At 34.1% G+C, this 15,406-nt stretch overlaps 1 pseudogene; it reads right to left on the minus strand.

The window, feature by feature from the left end:
• Nucleotides 1-15,358, minus strand: part of LOC149539638 (kinesin-like protein KIN-14G pseudogene) — a 43,334-nt pseudogene extending 27,976 nt beyond the window's left edge.
• Nucleotides 15,359-15,406: the final 48 nt, after the last annotated feature.

Here is a 15,406-nt window from a genome sequence, read left to right on the forward strand (position 1 = left end):
TGCCAATTCAATCTATGGTCACTTGATCAACTCAGAGTGTTGATGCTCTGTTCTTACTCCTCTTGGCTTCTTCACATGATCACACTTAAGACCAACTCCCTCTCATGCATGCACACTTGATCACTGACTTGTAGCTCCTTATAAAGAAGTTATGTTGTTGATTTCCCACTCAAATCTTCCTTTCAAACTTTAGGGTTTCAATGGATTAGGTAGGATACAATGTATTTTTCCCATATCTTGTTTCTATCTAGAAATTTCATGATAAATCCATTAGCATTTGACAAAAACATTTTACATAGTGTGTTGTGCCACCAGCTCATCATTCTTATCTTCTATCTAGTTGACAAAATTCTAGATAACTATCATGTCAGCTCAAATCTGGCGAATCTTTGACTTTTCAAAATAATGTAGCAACTCGACATCATTGGTTTATTGATGCTCGACACCTTCTGTATTACTCAGCTCCTTAATGTTATTTACTGGCACTCGGCACCTGTATCTTGCTCGGCACCTAAAGAACTTCTATGTTACTCGACACCTGATCTTCACTTGGCACCTGAAGACTGCTCGACGTCGAAAGATCACTCAACACATACTAAGTTGTACTTTCTTGGCTTCAACTAAGAATCTATTCGACACCAACTAGAACTTAGTTAATCCTTACATCATGTGTCTCTGTGTGTCCATCCTCTGTGTCTTAGAGTATGTCATCAATACACTATTTTATCAATGGCTTACCTGATCCTTATACTTCATTACAACATCATAACATCAACCTTTCTCTAGGTACTCTAGTTATATCTTATTGATTTCCATCTCTTTGTCAATCAACCAATTGATAGTATTTGGATCACTAAAGCAATTATCATTCCTACAAGTAGCAAGTTTGACATCAATGACAAAACAATGATTGAAAACATTCTTTACCAGTTCCATTATTCTTCATTCATGATCTTTTCAATCATTTCCAACAATCTCCCTCTTTGGCATTGATGGCAAACCAAATTAATCAAATGATTAAGCTGATCAACTTAGTTACCACCAAAATCTTTTTTTTGCTTCTCCCTCTAGACTGTTGCATCCTTACTCTATATTCCTGTTCCTTCGTATATATCTCCCTCTTTGTATTCCTGATCAATTTCTCATATATCTCCCTCTTTGACATAAATGTCAAAGATGTAGCATCTTCAACATGCTAAATATAAGCTTTGCATTTTCATGTTTTCTCCTTTTGTCACCATGCTTCTGACTGATCTGGAGTTTCTACTCATGTTGTCATCCTTTGCATCAGTATTGATGCAGGGCAATTTCTTTGTTCCTTTAGACTACTTGAGTTAGGGGCATTACCCCCAACTTGCCTCTAAGATATTCATAAGCATCCTTGGGCAATGGTTTGGTGAAGATATCTGCAATTTGTTCCTTTGAGTGAATGTACTCCATCTTCACTTGTTTGTCTTCCACCAATTCTCTAACATGGTGATACTTGATTGCAATATGCTTGGTTTTTGCATGCATTACTAGATTCTTGGATATGTTTATAGCACTTGTATTATCACAATACAGTATCACAGGTTTGGTTACTTCTTCTTTCATTCCTTTCAATAGATGTTTGAGCCACACAATGTTTGTGCAATTGACTGCTACTACCACATATTCTGCTTCTGCAGTGGACTGAGATGTGCATGTTTGTTTCTTACTAGTTCAAGTAACTAGCCTTTTACCTAAGAATAATGCTCCTCCACTTGTGCTTTTCCTGTCATCAATGTTGCCTCCCTAATCTGCATCTGTGTATGCATTGAGCTCAAACTTCTCATTCTTTTTGTAATATAGGCCAAAATCATCAGTTCCTTTGAGATACCTCATCATTCTTTTTATTGTTATGAGATGATTTTCTCTAGGATTGGCAGAGAATCTAGCCACTATTCCAACTACTAGTGCTATGTCTAGTCTGCTATGTACAACATATTGTAGTTTTCTAATCATGGATCTGTACATTATTTGATTGACTTCAGTTGATTCATCATTTTTAGATAGCTTATGTCCTATTGCCATTGGTGTGCTAATAGGTTTGGAGTCTTCCAATCCAAACTTCTTGAGTATCTCTTTGATGTATTTTGATTGTGTCACAAATATGCCATGTTTTAGTTGATGTACTTGTAATCCTACAAAGAACTTGATTTCTCCAAACAGACATTTCAAACTCATGTTTCATTTTGTCAACAAAACTTTTGCACAGTGTTTCCTTTCCTCCAAAGACTATATCATCCACAAATATTTTAGATACAAGAATATCCTTACCTTCTTCTGATTTGATGTACATGTTACATTGTCATCAGTTCTTTCAAATCCTATTTGCACCAAATAGTTGTGAAGTCTCTCATACCAAGCTCTAGGGGCTTGCTTTAATCCATATAGAGCCTTATCCAGTTTACATACCTTATTTTTGTTCTTTTCATCAACAAAACCTTCTAGTTTCTCTATGTAGACTTCCTCTTCAGGTATACCATTCAAAAATGTGGACTTAACATCCATTTGATAGACTTTAAATCCTTTGAAGGCTGCATATGCCAATAAGGTCCTTACTCCTTCCATTCTAGCAACTGGAGAAAAAGTTTCTCCATAATCTAGTCCTTCTTCTTGTGCATATCCTTTGCAAACTAGTCTTGCCTTGTTCCTTGTGATTTCACCATTTTCACCTAACTTGTTTCTAAACACCCACTTAGTTCCAATCACATTTTTGTCAGCTGGTCTTGAGACTAAGGTCCATGTCTTGTTCTTCTCAATTTGTTCTATTTCTTCTTTCATAGCATTATACCAGTCATCATCTGTTATGGCTTCACTTACTATTTTTGGTTCCATTTTACTGAGTAGACGTGTTTCACTTCTGATTCTATTCCTTGTCATTGGTCCTACCTCTTTATTTCCAATAATTTGATCTGCAGGATGATATCTTTTCACATACTTTGCCAATATAGGTTCTTTCCTTGTTTGCATATTATCTCTTTTAGAATATGAATCTTCATGTATATTTTCATCAGACATTTGTTCATTTTCTTCTTGTTGGTTGTTCTCAGAGTTTGAATGAGCATTTTCTGTATTCTGCAGCTTGGCTTTTGAATGTGTCTGTTGTTCAGCATTCACTATCTGTGATTTGGTAGATACTGGATTCTATTGTTGATTGTCATTCTGAGTTGCAGCTTCACCATTATTAAGTATACCTTCATAAAATTATACAAAGGTCTTGTATTCTTCTGCTTTCTTGGTGTTCTCAACACTTTGAACTTTTGCAAGCTCATCAAACTTCGCATTTGTGCTTTCTACTACTTTTTTAGTGTTAACATTCAAGCACTTATAAGCTTTGCTTCTAGTAGAATAACCAAGAAATGTGCCTTCCTCACTCTTTGCATCAAACTTTCCATTCCTAGACTCTTTATATATATAGCATTTGCATCTAAATATTTTGAAATGTTTAACATTAGGAGAATGCCCATACCATAATTCAAAAGGTGTCGCATTTGTACCTTTCTTGACTTGAACTATGTTGAGTGTGTAGACTACAGTACTTATAGCTACTCTTCAGTACTTGAGTGCAACATTTTTCTCCATCATTAAGGTCTTGGTAGAGTCAATAACTAATCTATTCCTTCTCTTAGCTATACCATTCTGAGTTGGAGTCCTAGGTGTTGATGTCTGCCTTTTGATTCCTCTTTCATTGTAGAACTCTTCAAATTATCTTTATGTGAATTCACCTCCTCTATCAGATTTGAGACATTTTAGGCTCTTTCCAATTTCTTTCTCTACTCTGGCCAAGTACCATTTGAACATCTAGAATGCATCTGATTTTAGTTTCACGAACATGACTGTCATCATCCTTGAATAGTCATCTACAAATAGCATTATGTATCTGTCACCTTTGTATCTTTGTACTTCAATAGGACCACACAAGTCAGTATGAAGTAGCTCTAATTCTTCATTAGAAGTATAATTCTTTCTTTTGAAAGTTGACTTGGTCATCTTCCCTAGTTGGAATTGTTTGCACATGATGTTATCAAGTTTCTTCAACTTTAATAGTCCTCTGACTTTCTTCATCTTGTTGATGCTTATCAGATTGTCAAAATTTACATGACATAGCCTCTTGTGCCACAACCATACATCATCAGTTTGAACTATGAGACAAGAAGCATCTTCCATATCAAGGTAAAACAAATTACTCTTAGTTTGATCACCTTTTCCTATTAGACTTCCTTGAGAGTCATAAATCTTAGCAATTCATTTTTCAAATTCAACCTTACATCCTATGTTGCCTAACTATGAGACACTTAACAAGTTATAATTTAGGCCTTCAACATAGTATGCATTATCACATGATATCTTTCCAGTAAGCTTGATACTGCCTTTCCCTTTGATCTGACATGGTGCATTGTTACCAAATCTAACACTATTTCCTTCATATTGAGTAAAGGTAATGAACTTACTTTTGTCTCTAGTCATGTGATGAGAGCATCCACTATCTATGATCCATCTATCATTCTTGTTCATGTAGGTTACCAGGGTAGTTGCTTCATCTTCATCTGATTCATCTTTCATAGCCACATAGACTACTTCATCATCATTCTCGTCAGAGTCTTCTTCAACAATGTAGCATCTTTTGCCTTTACCTTTGTAGTCCTTGTTGTCCTCTTTCTTGTTCTTGAAGTTTCCTCCATCCTTGTAATTTTTCTTTTGTGTGCATCTGGCTGCAATGTGACCGACTTCATTATAGTTAAAACAAATGATTGGTAACTTAACTTTGAATTTGCCTCTTCCTCTGTGAAATCTTCTTGCTAGTAATGCTTCCAATTGGTCTACATCATCTTCATTAGTGTTACTATCATTGGATACATACTTTCCTTTTCCATTATTTTTCTTTGTTTGCATCTCATCATTGTCTTTTATTGTCATCTTGGCTTTGAATGCAGATTCAAAGTTTTCTGGCTTGTAGTTGTCAAAGTTGGATAGCTCAAAGGTAGTGAGTCTTCCAATTATTCCTTCAAATGATAATGCATTGCCTGGTACACACCTTAGCTCTTAGATGGCTGATACTCTTATAGCATAGATAGGAAGAAAAGTTCTAAAGTATTTGCTACATACTGTTTCTTCTGCTAACTGTCCTCCTAGGCTTCTTATGGCACTAACTACTTCCTTCATCCTTGCACCATATTGAGAAGCATTCTCTCCTTCTTCCATTTTCATATCATCAAATTTTCCTCTTAGGCTCTCTCTTTTAGCTCTCTTGACATTGTCATCTCCTCCATAGATCCTTGATAATGTTTCCCACATTTGATGTGAAGTATCACATCCTTTGATGTCATCATACTCGGAATAGCTTAGTGTTGAAGCAATATCTAACATTGCTTGATTGTGCTCCTTCTTCCTGCTCATGTCATCTATAGTGAGGGGTCCTACAGGGTCTACATGATCAACTGTGATTAAGGTTTTTGCATAGTCGCCTATTGATCCAAGATGTAGCTTCATTAGACTTTTCCATGCAACAAAGTTGTCTTTGTTTAGCTTGGGAACTTCTCTCTTGGACATCTTGATCTTCCTGCTGCTAGTACCTTGAAGCAAATCAGCAGTGGGCTCTTATACCAATTGTTAGAATTCTTTAGAATAACTGAGAGGGGGGGGGGTGTGAATCAGTTATCTAAGGTCCAATGATGTCCAATACAATTTTTTCTACAAATCCTTAATGGCACATAACTGAAACCATCATGAATGTAATTGAACATAAAACAACCATGAAAAGTAAACATGCATCACACCATAACACTAAGGATTTGATAACCCAGAAACCCTCCAGGAATAAGAAAGTAAAACTGGAGTGGGGATGATACCCATAAAATATCTGCGCAATTGATTTCAACCACTTCTGATGGTCTACCCTATTAAAGGCTACATCACATTGTTAAATGTGACCTTGTTAAAAGATTTAAGAACATTCAACTTGGAATGTCACCCTATTAAAGGATTTACATAGAGCTATTAGGCTCACCCAAATCCATGGGATTTTTAGTCACCTTCTCAAAAGAATATTTCATCCCTCTCTAAGGATCTCCTATCCTCCTCCTAAGGATCTCTTTATCCTTCTCCTGGGGATCTTCTATCCTTTTCCTGAGGCTTGTCCACCTAGATGTTAAGCTAACCTAGCAATGTAGGGTTTCAATATCTAATACAATGGTAAGAATTAATAGAAGGGTTTTGACTTGATACAGATTGCAATCCTAACTGTGTAGATTTCAAATCACTCTTCAGTTCCTTTCTTTGCTTGGCTTTTCTCCTTTGTAGTGCTGACAGCTTGTTCACCCTTCAAGATCTGTCTCCTTGAGTTCTTCCACTCATTATGCCAATTTAATCTATGGTCACTTGATCAACTCAGAGTGTCGATGCTCTGTTCTTACTCCTCTTGGCTTCTTTGCATGATCACACTTAAGACCAACTCCCTCTCATGCATGCACACTTGATCACTGACCTATAGCTCCTTATAAAGAAGTTATGTTCTTGATTTCCCACTCAAATCTCCCTTTCCAATTTTAGGGTTTCAATGGATTAGGTAGGAACATTGTATCTGTCCCATATCTTGTTTCTATTTAGAAATTTCATGATAAATCCATTAGCATTCGCCAAAAATGTTTTACATAGTGTGTTGTGCCACCAGCTAATCATTCTTATCTTCTATCTAGTTGACAAAATTCTAGATAACTATCATGTCGTCTCAGATCTGGAAAATCTTTGACTTTTCAAAATAATGCAGCAACTCGGCATCATTGGTTTATTGATGCTCAGCACCTTCTGTGTTACTTGGCTCCTTAATGTTACTTACTGGCACTCGACACCTGTATCTTGCTTGGCACCCGAAGAAATTTTGTGTTACTTGGCACTTGATCTTCACTCGGCACTTGAAGATTGCTCGCCACTGGAAGATCACTCAGCACATACTAAGTTGAACTTGCTCGGCTTCAATTGAGAATCTGTTCGGCACCAACTAGAACTTAGTTAATCCTTACATCATGTGTCTTTGTGTGTCCATTCTCTGTGTCTTAGAGTATGTCATCAATACACTATTTTATCAATGGCTTAGTTGATCCTTATACTTCATTACAACATCATAACATCAACCTTTCTCTAGGTACTCTAGTTACATCTTATTGATTTCCATCTCCTTGTCAATCAACCAATTGATAGTATTTGGATCACTAAAGCAATTATCATTCCTACAAGTAGCAAGTTTGACATCAATGAAAAAACAATGATTGAAAACATTCTTTACCAGTTCCATTATTCTTCATTCATGATCTTTTTAATCATTTCCAACACGTGTACCCTTATTGAGTTGGTTATAGTTAATGCTTATATCTGCACATATGGTTTTGAAAGAAACATTTGGTGTAAATAATGTGTATATCTACAATTATATTTGCACATATGGTTTTGAAAGAAAAATTTGGTGTAATTAATGTGTAAAATTTGGTGTAATTAATGTGTATATCTACAAAAATATTGGACATGTTGTAGTTAATGTTTATATCTGCACATATGGTTTTGAAAGAAATATTTGGTGTAATTAATGTGTATATTTATAAAAATATTGGACATGTTGTACTTAATGTTTATCCACACATATGGTTTTGAAAGAAACATTTGGTGTTGAAATAGTATAAAAAAATTTACAAAATTAATGTTTTACAAGAAAATGCACCCGAAGAACTGTTAACTTAGAAGCAAGAAAATGGTATATCTGCAAAAATACTGGACACATTATTTATATCTACACATATGGTTTTGAAAGAAAAATTTGGTGTAATTAATGTGTATATCTACAAAAAGATTGGACATGTTGTACTTAATGTTTATATCTAAACATATGGTTTTGAAAGAATCATTTGGTGTAATTAATGTGTATATCTGCAAAAAGATTGGACATGTTGTAGTTAATGTTTATATTTGCACATATGGTTTTCAAAGAGAAATTTGGCATAATTAATGTGTATATTTGCAAAAATATTGGACATGTTGTAGTTAATGTTATATCTGCACATATGGTTTTGAAAGAAACATTTGGTGTAATTAATGTGTATATTTGCAAAAATATTGGACATGTTGTACTCAATGTTTATATTTGCACATATGGTTTTGAAAGAAAAATTTAGGTAATTAATGTGTGTATCTGCAAAAATATTGGACATGTTTATATTTGTGCATATGGTTTTGAAAGAAACATTTGGTGTAATTAATGTATATATTTGCAAAAAGATTGGACATGTTGTACTTAATGTTTATATCTACACATATGGTTTTGAAAAAAAACATTTGGTGTAATTAATGTGTATATCTGCAAAAAGATCAGACATGTTGTAGTTAATGTTTATATCTGCACATATGGTTTTGAAAGAAACATTTGGTGTAATTAATGTGTATATCTGCAAAAATATTGGACATGTTGTACTTGATGTTTATATCTACACATATGGTTTTGAAAGAAACATTTGGTGTAATTAATGTGTATATTTATAAAAATATTGGACATGTTGTACTTAATGTTTATCCACACATATGATTTTGAAAGAAACATTTGGTGTTGAAATAGTATAAAAAGTTTTACAAAATTAATGTTTTACAAGAAAATGCACCTGAAGAACTATTAGCTTAGAAGCAAGAAAATGGTGTTGAAATAGTACAGAAAGTGCTTGACATGAGAGCTCCGCGAGTGAGGGTGTTGACCAATCTTAAAAACTTGAATGTTGAAATGAAAGCTATCGAGAATGAAACACATATGCCCCTTGTCCTCTATCCCCTTCCTCTTTATTCCTCTTGTTTGTAACTCCTTGTCACACCCTCCATTCTTCTTCTTGTTTTCTTGAACATTTGGGGAGTCGTTCACATGATTTCTCATTAGTTCATATTTCAATCAAATTCTTTTCTCCAACTTAGCCATCTATTGGTTTATCCATGTGCGAGTGAATGGTGTTAAACATGAGTCATTATTGCGTCAAAATTTCATCTTTGTTTAACCAAACTATAGCAAGAATTACATTCTTTCTTGTTCTGTCATGACCAACTTGGAAATAGCATCTGCATTTTCTTAAACTAGCATATCCTAATATCTTAAGTGCTAGTTTCTTAGGATTTTTTGTTTCAAGAATTTTGTTGGTTTTTCTATACGTTCTTTATCTATTTTCTCCTTTAAAACTTTGCGTACATGCGATCTTTAAAGAAAATACATTTCTCACAAGATCATTACCCTCCAATTTATTGCATTTAAGATATTAGGATTTGTCATGATCACCTTGGAATTTTTCATGTATTGCATGTACATTTGCTTTGCCATTGCTTTTAAGAGTGTTTCAAGGTTGGAAACCACTTCAACATCCTTTCCATGGTTTAGAGGTAATGTCATTGTGGCAGAGGCTTATGTAAGGGAGTCAGCCTCATGATTATGCCATTTACATAGAAGTAAAACTTTCTTCTTCAACTCCTTTCACTCAAATCTTGACTCAAGTTATTCTTCCAACAGTGAGAATAACTACTACAAATTCTTGGGAGCCAAGGGATCCTAAACCTATGCTACATTTTCTGGAGAGATGGGAGAATTTACTACTGAATTTAGTACTTCATAACATTTTGGATCATATAGTGATGCCCAAATAAACAACAACAATAGATGCTTGTGATCCTGACAAGGAGACTATGCCAATACATGCAAGGTTACATCCTTGGCTTCCATTGTTGGGCCATCGTATGGAGCCTTTATATTTGACCATTCGTTATAATTTGGGGAACACACTTCATGCTTGGCATGTAAGTGATGCATCTATATATGCAATTTTATCACCTTGAAAAATTACATTTGATCCTGCTAGCTAGGAACAGTTGATTGTTTAAATTATTTTCAATTGAAAAATTATTTCTCCATCTTCAAGTAACCTAAATCCTTGCTTCTCCTAGCTGTATTGTTTCTCTATTGTTATATATTCTATAATAGATTTTCAATTTCTTTCTCCATATTTTTATGATGCATAGAAAAACCCATATCATCTTAGGATAACACTAAAGAAAGTGGTTGAAAATATATGAATAAAGAACTCAAAAAGTATTTCAACTAAATAAATAATTTGTGTTTCCAATGTTATTTATGAAATACTAAACTAGCTAATCATCATATAATTACAACGATCAAAGTATGCACAAAGTAAGATCTTGGTACACAAAATTTCAACAAAAAAATAGAGGGAACAAAATTCAAATAGGGAGTCATATAGTATCTAACTATAATTATGAATTAAACATAATATCAAATACAACCTTGTTTACAATGTAATATCATTCTGTGTATTTTTTTAGTCCACGCCAATATCAATAACCTTGTTTTTACTATACAAAGTTTTTTTAAGTCAGTAACCTTTTTCTGTTTTAATTTGGGAAGTAATCCCCTTGAATTGGGCATACCATGTTTTCTATCCAAGTAGTATCAGGACAAGCACAAACAACTCCTAGAATTGTTGTTCATAGACCTAGTGGATATTCATGCACACCCAATTCTAAAGATGCCACCATTAGATATCTTAGTTTTAGATAATCATATAAGAATTTGGGTTATGGTGCTCAACCTATGAGCACTCTAAGCCTTATCTTATCCTAGATGTCAACTAGGTACGTTCTATCAGAAAAAAGACTTAATCCCCACGTGCCTTTCAAGAATCAATTACATTCAACATTGAGATCATTGCAATTATTTTTATTAATGGTGGAATTTATTTTTTATGATCACAAAGGAAACTATTGGAGTGAATGTGTTTCTTGATCAACATCAATAAGCTAGAGAGTAAAAACTCATCCATACCCCAAAATGACAAAGGAAATCAAAGGCATAACAAAACAAAAAATGGAGTATATCTTAGATGTAGAAGATCACCTAGCATTTGGTGGAGCTAAGAAAAGAGTCCAGGGTTGATAAAATTGAACTAATATTGCATAGCTCATGCTTTCAACTCTATTTATTTTTCTATTCAACAAAATAGGAAGAGTTTGTATAGTAAAAATATCATTCTGTGCATTATGTGTATTTTTTAATATTTTCTATGATATGTTTCTATAAAATTTCTTGCGAACTCTACCCATTTTTCATGGTCTGTATTATTTTTGTGTAGGATCTTGAAGTAATTCACTTAGCACAAGTTGAGTGAGTTTTATTGTTTTATTATTTAGATTTCTGAATATGTATGTAGTTGGATCATTCTTTCTATTGTGTATATAATATGTAATAAGCAACTTTAAAAAGATCCCTTTGAATATATAAAGACATACATGTTTAGAAGGAAAAAAAAAAGAACATTTACATATGTACCTCTTCCCTTCCTAGAAGAAAATTGTAGAGAAAGGGCACGTAGATCACTAGGGCGCACCACGACAATGAAATTGCAGAGCAGGGACATGACACAACAATGAAATCGCATAGCAAGCGCATGACATGACAATGAAATCACAGAGCAAGGGCACAACAATGAAATGCAAAGATCACGAGGGCACAACAACCAAATGCACTGATCACAAGAGCCATGACAACTTTCACAACACTACACCTCTTTCACACGCAGCTATCCACAATCAAAATCAAATAGGAAATGATTATCATGTTTTCTTTTTTTTTGGTTATGCTCGTGGGGGCGTCAATTATAATTCCAATGTCACTATTACAAGGATGTCGAGGACAATTGCAAAAATAAAATAAAAAAATCACCAAAAATTACACTGCCATCACAATTTGAACCCAAATGTTATAGTACAACTAGTTAAGCACATTTGCCTCATTGTCAATAAATAAGAGCATATGGAAGATCTTGGAGTAAATCCTAGTATGCACAAAGAATGCCTTGGTTTAGAACCACGTGACTAGTCCAATTTAAATTAAAAGACACCTGGCTAAGAGTTGACTGTTAGGCCAAAAACATAAGAAAAGATGAAAGAAAAATGAAAACAAAAAGAATAAAAAAACATGGAATACACAAATTTATAATAATTAAATAAATACAAAAATAGAGCTTCTCATCAATTACCAACATAACCAAAGTACCTACAAAATCTACACTCATACGCATGCATTGATGCACACAGAGGGGAGACAAGCATGATCTAAATTTCATGGCTTTGAAGAGAAAAATGCAGGGATAAATTTGAACACATATTATGAATAAAAATAGAAGGTTTTTTTGCACATTTTAAATAAAATAAAATTATCAAATTATTTTTCATTAAATCTTACAAATGAAATCTAATATGTAGATTGAAATGAATTTGAGAAATAAATATAATATACGTTGTAAGAAATAATAAACTAAAATTCATAGAGTATATTTGAAAATGTTAGAGATCTTTGATCAAAATTTGTGAGAGAAAAAAAAAATTTAACCATGGGTTTACATGACACAAGTTAAGATATTTAAAATTTAAAAGCAAAATTAACATAAAATAATTTAATATGAAATTAAACATAATTTAGAACCTCATTAAAAGATAAGAATGCAAAGTTAGCATAAATTAATCCAATATGAAATTAAAATGCCACCATGAGAAATGCAAGAAATTTTAGTTGTACTAAGAGAGCCAGCAAAGAGACATAAGAATTTGAAAGGATAAAAAAAAAGGCAACCCCTTTGTGACATTATGAATGGTGCAAATTCAGAGAGAGAGAGAGAGAGAGAGAGAGAGAGAGAGAGAGAGAGAGAGAGAGAGAGAGAGAGAGAGCATCCATTTGTGTAGTTTTGGAGAATGAGAGAAGGTTATTTCTTAAATAGAGACAAGGAGAGGAGTTGCACGTGTAGCTGCTAATTTTATCAATGTTTTAATTTATAATAAGTGTGTGTGAAGTGTCAATAGGTGTTCCCTCATGGTTTTTTACTATGAGTATTGGCCTTAGGCAAGGAGACCTTCTCTCTTCCTATCTACTTATAATTGTGGTGGATGTCCTAAGTAGGAACCTGAATAGACATAATATCTCAAACTATATTTGTGGTGTCAAAGTTACCTCTAACATTGTTCCCTCTACTCATTAGCAATTCGTTGATGATATTGTCCTTTTTGGAGAAGCATTTGTATCTCAAGCTAATGCTTGGAAGTCATTGTTAGCTAACAATGCCAAGTTATTTGGTCAATATATCAAATTTGATAAGAGTAGCCTTTTCTTTTTCAATACCCCATAAGACATTCAAAGAAACATTTTTGTTGTATTGAAATGTCAAATCCAATGTTTACCAAATATGTATCTTGGCCTACCCTTTTCGCCGAAGAAACCTAGTCTCATTTACTGGAATAGTGTTATTGAGAAATTCCAAAAGAAACTAGCCAAATGGAAAGGAAAAATATTAAGTTTTGGAGTCAAGCTTCTTCTCCTTAAAGTTGGCCTCTAAAGCATTCTTGTGTACCTTATGTCCTTTTAATGCCTACGAAGGTGACAAATTCCCCACAGAAAATTCAAAATAACTTAATGTGTTCTGGAGTGGAGGAAAAAAAGATGACCCTTATCAACTAGAATCAAGTGTGTAAATCCAAGGAGAATGGAGACCTCAGTATAAGGAATTTTAAAAATATGAACAAAGCTCAAGTCTCTAAATTGGGCTAGCTAACCTTGGAAGGAGATAAATATTGGTCTAAAATCTTAAGGGCCAAATACTTATTTTATGGCCCTTCCTATTTTTATCTTAGTGGGAATAACTCTAATGGCATCTCTATCCTCTGGAAGAACATATTGAAAACCAAAGGCTTGACTAGAAGAGGAAGTAACATGCAAATAGGAAATGGAAGACGAAACTTATTTTGGGAAGAAATATGGAAGGATGAGGTTCCCATCAAGGAGGCGGTTGACAACCAAGGACTGATGGACTAGTTTATGGTGAATGTGGGTGAGAAGGTGGAGAACTACCTAGAATGGGGAAATGACAATGCAAGATGGAAGGACTTAACTAGATTGTGGCAAGTCGAAAGAGATTCTAGAAGAAGTAGGAATATTAGTAAGAAAGCAGTCACATATCTTATGGATATGCTCCCTGATCCTAGTCACTTTAACCAATTCCAAGAAGATGAATGGATTTGGAGATATAAAATGAACAACTTATTCTCGGTTAGCTCTACCTACAGGGCACAAGAAGACAATCTTGTGGGAGAGAGATTCTAGAAGAACATTTGGATTCATAATCTACAACCTAAAATAAATTGCTTCTAGTGAGTAGTGGCTCACACTTGATAATCTATCTAAATACGGTTTGAATCTAGCTAATAGATGTGCTCTTTGTGAGAAGGATGTTGAGTTTATCAATCATATATTGTTACATTTCTCTTTCATTGTTCAAATCTGGACCCTTAGAGAACAGAAGAAAGCTACTAACTATTTGGCCACATGGGGAATGAACTACGAGGAGTGGAAGATGGTGACTCAGATGGAGTGCATGCAAGAGTTAAGTCTAATTGTTTTAAATGATAATAAAAAAATATAATGACATGTAATAGGAATATTAAAGGTGGTAGGTGGATTGTTAAGTTGTTGAGTCATCATGGCTCATTTTCTAAGAGTATTAAAAGATATAATCTGAATGGGCTTTTATTGAGTGTCAAGCTCAATAAATGCATGAATAATGGTTTTAATCTTGTTGGTGTAAATAAGTATTTACTTAATACACTTACTTAAGTTTACTTAGGTTAATGCATTATTTAATTATTTTGCATTATTTTATTATTATTTTAGGTGAGACACTTAGGAGTTTGTGTACTCTCATTGAGTTACACAACTCTAATTATGCACATGGTGTCTACAACATAGGAGTATGCATCATTCACTGAGTTGTCATGTTGACAACACAATTATTCACACTCCTCATTTAGCACATGTTGTCTACACCACTAATTTGCGTGCTACACCATTGTAGGCTTATCCTTACATCATCGCACTTAATCTTGTGCTTAATGGAGGATAACCCATATCTGGTGGACATGTGCTTGGTTGTATGACTTGTCATGTTGCTAACTTCTATGCATTCTAGAAGCTCTCCTAAGGCCTTTATATGCAGGCACTCCTACTGTACTCTCAACTAGTTATTGAATGAATATCATCATTCTGATCATACTCTATCTATTTTGGTCTACTGTGTGCTTGTGTTGAGTTCTTTAGTTCTTGGGTGAATTCTAGCCTAAGCCAAATTCTTACATGGTATCAGAGCTCGGGGAGATTATCATCACTAGCCGTTCAAGACCATCATCTTGCTTCAGCACCATAGCCCGAATCCGGAGTATCGCTACCATCAGGAGCATCTAGAGCCATATTTGACCTTGCCATTGCGTCTGGAACACTAATTCAGTGAAGATTGACTATAAATTTGGTGAA

This window comes from Cupressus sempervirens, chromosome 9, assembly GCF_028749045.1.
Source record: "Cupressus sempervirens isolate cs-2001-9-10 chromosome 9, ASM2874904v1, whole genome shotgun sequence".
Classification (NCBI taxonomy): Eukaryota; Viridiplantae; Streptophyta; class Pinopsida; order Cupressales; family Cupressaceae; genus Cupressus; species Cupressus sempervirens.